Raw genomic sequence first — 6,022 nt, forward strand, 5'->3', positions numbered from 1 at the left:
GACGACCTACAGCACGATGAACATTGGACAGCTGCTTTATAATACCAGCGTGCCAGAAAGGCAAATCATAAGGAGAATTGAAAGAATATTGTACAAAATCAATTCTGTGAATTCTGCCATTATTTTTAATAAAACTTGTTTGAAAGAAGGTCTGTTTCCAGATACATATTATTATTATTATTATTATTATTATTATTATTATTATTATTATTATTATTATTATTATTATTATTATTTTATTATTATTATTATATTATTATTATTTTTTTTTTTTTTTTTTTTTTTTTTTTGTTGTGCTCTATCACAGTCCTCCAATTCGACTGGGTGGTATTTATAGTGTGGGGTTCCGGGTTGCATCCTGCCTCCTTAGGAGTCCATCACTTTTCTTACTATGTGTGCCGTTTCTAGGATCACACTCTTCTGCATGAGTCCTGGAGCTACTTCAGCGTCTAGTTTTTCTAGATTCCTTTTCAGGGATCTTGGGATCGTGCCTAGTGCTCCTATGATTATGGGTCCGATTTCCACTGGCATATCCCATATCCTTCTTATTTCTTTTATCAGATCTTGATACTTATCCAATTTTTCCGTCTCTTTCTCTTCAACTCTGGTGTCCCATGGTATTGCGACATCAATGAGTGATACTTTCTTCTTGACTTTGTCGATCAACGTCACGTCTGGTCTGTTTGCACGTATCACCCTATCCGTTCTGATACCATAGTCCCAGAGGATCTTTGCGTGATCGTTTTCTATGACTCCCTCAGGTTGGTGCTCGTACCACTTATTACTGCAAGGTAGCTGATGTTTCTTGCACAGGTTCCAGTGGAGGGCTTTTGCCACTGAATCATGCCTCTTTTTGTACTGGGTCTGTGCAAGTGCCGGGCATTCGCTTGCTATGTGGTTTATGGTTTCATTTTTCGTATTGCACTTCCTACATATGGGAGAGATGTTATTTCCGTCTATCGTTCTTTGAACATATCTGGTTCTTAGGCCCTGATCTTGTGCCGCTGTTATCATTCCTTCATTTTCCTTCTTTAGCTCTCCCCTCTGTAGCCATTGCCATGTGTCATCGCTGGCTAGTTCTTTAGTCTGTCTCATGTATTGTCCGTGCATTGGTTTGTTGTGCCAGACCTCTGTTCTGTCTGTCATTCTCCTGTCTCTGTATATTTCTGGGTCTTCGTCTACTTTTATTAGTCCTTCTTCCCATGCACTCTTTAGCCACTCATCTTCACTAGTTTTCAGATATTGCCCCAGTGCTCTGTTCTCGATGTTGACGCAGTCCTCTATACTTAGTAGTCCTCTCCCTCCTTCCTTTCGTGTTATGTATACTCTGTCGTATTTGCTCTTGGGTGTAGTGCTTTGTGTATTGTCATATGTTTCCTGGTTTTCTGATCTGTGCTGCGGAGTTCTGCCTTCGTCCATTCCACTATTCCTGCGCTGTATCTGATTACTGGCACTGCTCATGTGTTTATGGCTTTTATCATATTTCCGGCGTTGAGTTTTGACTTGAGTATCGCCTTGAGTCTCTGCATATATTCTTTCCTGATCGTGTCCTTCATCTCTTGGTGTTTTATATCCCCTCCTTCCATTATTCCCAGGTATTTGTATCCTTTGCTCAGCTATGTGTTTGATGTTGCTCCATCTGGTAGCTTTATCCCTTCAGTTCTCGTTACTTTACCTTTTTGTATGTTGACTAAGGCGCATTTTTCTATTCCAAACTCCATCCTGATGTCCCCAGATACAATCGTTACAGTCTGGATTAGGGTATCTATTTCCTTGATGCTCCTACCATACAGCTTGATGTCGTCCATGAACATCAGATGGTTGATTCTGTTGCCTCTTTTCTTGAGTTGGTACCCGGCATCCATCTTCTGTAGTACTTTTGTCATGGGAATCATGGCTACTACGAAGAGTAGTGAGGACAGTGAGTCGCCCTGGAAGATCCCTCTCCTAATATTAACCTCTGCTAGTCTTATTCCAGAGCTTGTAAGTATTGTATTCCAGTTGCGCATTGTATTTTTGAGGAAGCTGATGGTGTTTTCCTCTGCCCCATATATTTTCAGGCATTCTATTAGCCATGTGTGTGGTATCATGTCAAAGGTTTTCTTATAGTCTATCCATGCCATGCTTAGGTTGGTTTTCCTTCTCCTACTGTTCTTCATTACCATTTTGTCTATCAGGAGCTGGTCTTTTGTGCCCTTACACTTCCTTCTACAGCCTTTCTGTTGGTGGGGGATGGTGTTTGTCTCCTCTAGGTAGTTGTATAGCCTTTCACTGATGATACCTGTTAGTAACTTCCACATTATTGGTAGGCAGGTGATAGGCCTTTAGTTACTGGCTATATTTCCCTTACTCTTGTCTTTTTGTACTAAGGATGTTCTTCCTGTGGTCATCCATTTGGGTGCATGGTGATTTGAGATACAATGCTGGAGTTGTGCTGCTATTCGTGGGTGTAGGGCCTTGAAGTTTTTGAACCAGTATCCATAGACTTCATCAGTGCCTGGGGCTTTCCAGTTTGGCATTTTCTTTAGTTGGTGTCTGACTGTGTCTGTCGTGATCTCTGTGAATCTTTGTTTTATTCTCCCTGTTTCTTCTTCCTTGACTTCCTGAAGCCATGTTCCATGTTTGTTGTGCGATACCGGATTGCTCCATATGTTTTCACAGAGTCTCTTACTTGGTTCGGCTTCAGGAATTTCTGGTTGGTTGTCTTCCCCTCTTAGTTGGCTGTATAGTCTTTTCTGGTTGGTTCCGAATAGTTTGTTCTGTTGGTATCCCTTATTCCTGTTCATGTACCGTTGGATCTTATGTGCTTTGGCCTTAAGCCTCTGTTTTACATCTTCTATTGTGTTGTTTAGTCCCCTCTCTTGTACTTTGTATTTCTCGTTGAGTTCCTCCCTTGTTTTCTTGCTTCTTAGCCTTTTTTCTGCCATCTCTTTCAGTTTACTCAAGTCAGATCTCATCACCATGATTTGCTTTTCCAGGCGCCTTTTTCCAAGGAGGGTTGGCTGGTTTTTGGTTTTTCTGCTTGGGTTTATTATTATTTATTATTATTATCATTATTATTATTATTATTATTATTATTATTATTATTATTATTATTATTATTATTATTATTATTATTATTATTATTATTATAAGTAATTGCTGCCTCATCTGCATTAACTTTATATAGGCTCTTCTCTATTTTCCTATATAAAATTAATGCAGCTGAGGCAGCAATGACTTTTAATAAAACGTATTATTATTATTATTATTATTATTATTATTATTATTATTATTATTATTGTACTTAGGAAGCAGACCCTCTCTCAAGCATACTTTATTAAAAGTAATGGCTACTTCAGCAGCGTTACACTTGTAGAGATTCTTCTCTATTTTGCGAATAGCGGCTTTTTCCGTGCTACTTAAACAGGCTAGTAGAGCGCCTATAGAGGTCATGGTAAAATACAGGGTCAAAATAGGTGTATATATTTGAATTTTACAGATAAAGTATGATACCATAGTCTCAAAGTCAATAACGATTTTCTCTCTCTCTCTCTCTCTCTCTCTCTCTCTCTCTCTCTCTTTCTTAAAGCGAGCTTTCGTCTGGAGCTGCCAGACATCCTCGGGCTGGGAAGCTGAGGGTGGACTGATCTTGGTGCGGTGTCCGTCCTCCTTATATCTGTGGCTGACAGCAGGGGGTCTGCCCCATGCTTGTCTCCTATTGGCTGGTGGCGGTGAGTCTTGTTTTCATTGGCTGCCTGAGCCAGGTCTCAAGCCACTTTCTTCGGGCCGATGGTTGCGTTGCAGCATATCCTGCAGCCGCCTGGACCTCCTAAGCGGCGCTGTAACATTGATGGGCGTTGCGCTACGCTGTGGGACGTCACGGCTACTTTGATTTCCATCGGCTGCAGGAGTACCTCGTTCGGGGCGTTGTCATCCATAGAGTTGTCATGATCGGTGGTGTCATTGTTGGTGGCAGGTCTTCTCATACTCGTAGGGAGGAGAAATTCTTCCTGCGTTGTATTCAGAGTAGGTTTTATTTGCTGGATGAGTAGCGCCTCCAGCAGGCGCAACCGACGGGCATCAGGGGCCTTCCCGATGATCTTCGTGTTCTTTATGATGACATCTCGGGAGATGGCCTCGTGATGTTTGGTGCGGGCGTGATCTTTATAGCCCCCTCTTGGGCGTGGCACGAGAGTCTCTTCGACAGTCGCATGGTAGTCATACCTACGTAGGCGCCGCTGCATTCGCGGACTGGGCATGTATACTGGTACACTACATTGCGTCTGCTTCAGGGTTCTCGTGCCTGTGGAGAGGGGTTATTTTTCATAAAAAAGATCGCGCGTCCTCTGATTCTGGTAATATATGATTAGGTCGATATTCTTGGTGTCGTCAGTCGGGGATACATTATCAGAAATAATTTTCTTAATGGCGTCCTCTTCTTTCACGGTAAATGGGAACTCATGAAGGCTTTGTAGTACAGCTTGATATTATCCTGGGGGCGGGGCTGCGGGCTCTCACTACCGTACCATTTCTCCAGGGCTGTGCGGACTTCCTTGCTGATTAATTTATTTGAGTACCCGTTATTCACAAGTACTTGGGAGGCGCGGTCGAGTTCCTGGTGAGTGTCCTGCCAGGTTGAGCAGTGGGAGAGGGCCCTCCTGACGAAGGCCCTGACAAGGTGCTTTTGAATCTGGCGGGGCACTCGCTGTCTCCGTTGAGGCAAAGTCCTAAATTGGTTTTCTTTGTGTAGACTGAAGTACGGAGACCGTCTTCCGTCTTGCTTACAAGGACGTCGAGGAAGGGGAGCCGATCGTCGGAGCTGCGTTCGACTGTGTAGTTCAGCACACTACACTGCTGAAATGCTTGACGGAGGGCTTCTACCTCATCCTCGGCGTCGACTTGCACAAAGATGTCGTCAATATAACGTCCATATCTGCGGGGTTGCTGCATCCTGGCAAAGACCCTTTTCCTCCACGTTGCCCATATAAAAGTTAGCGAAGAGAACCCCCAGTGGGGAGCCCATCGCCACGCCGTCCTTTTGGCGGAACATCTGGCCACGGTGGGTGGAGAAAGGGGCCTTCTTCGTGCATATCTCCAGCAGCGTACGGAGCGAGGCTTCCGGTATGTTGAGGGGCGCCGTCGACTGATTCCTGTAGACACGATCAAGGATTATATCTATGGTTTCGTCGACAGGCACGTTCGTAAATAGGGACTCTACATCCAGCGAGGCGATAATCCCGGTACCAGGGGCGTCCTTGATGGCTTCTAAGAACTCTGCCGAAGACTGCAGGCTGTACCGACTCGGGACGTAAGGGGTCAAAATTTGGTTGAGGCGTTTAGCCAAGGCGTACGTAGGGGCGGGCGTCTGGCTGATGATCGGCCGGAGGGGGTTTCCTTGCTTGTGGGTTTTTACATTGCCATATAAATAACCCAGGCTGTAGTCTCCTTGTATGGGCGGGAGGTGCACAGCATTTGTTGCAGCATTCACTGCGCTGATGACTCCGTTAGTCCTACTCTTGATGTCGTCTGTCGGTTCCTCGTCAGGCGCTCGAACTTGCTCTCGTCAGACAAAATAGCATCCAGCTTCTCGTGATATTCGGCAGTATCAATCAAGACGAAGGCTGCTGTCTTGTCCGCGCGTCGCACCGTGATGTTCACTTTCTCCTTCAGTTCCTTCGCTGCTTTCTTCATCTCCTTGGTGAGGATCCCGCTGGCGGAAGTGGCGAGCCCCTCTCTGTAAGAGCTTCAGCAAGTAGGAGGGGTTGAAGGGCGTCGGTAGTTCTCACGGTGCTCCGGGCTTCGAGTTGCTGGATGGAGTCTAGGAGCAACTCGATTTCGAGTCTCTTGTCATGAGGCCTGGGTGGGTCTCGAAATGAAGTGGCAATTAAGACCCAGCTTCAGAAGGGCGTCTTGATCGGGAGTGGGGTCGTAATCGGTAAGGTTAATGTATCCTTGGGTTCGTTCAGGGATGCGGAGTTTGCCGCCGTTCAGGGAGATGAGCTTGCGCAGGGCACCTCTCATCCGCTGTTTTATGTCGTCC

Source organism: Macrobrachium nipponense, chromosome 18 (genome assembly GCF_015104395.2).
Source record: "Macrobrachium nipponense isolate FS-2020 chromosome 18, ASM1510439v2, whole genome shotgun sequence".
In the NCBI taxonomy this organism is placed as follows: Eukaryota; Metazoa; Arthropoda; class Malacostraca; order Decapoda; family Palaemonidae; genus Macrobrachium; species Macrobrachium nipponense.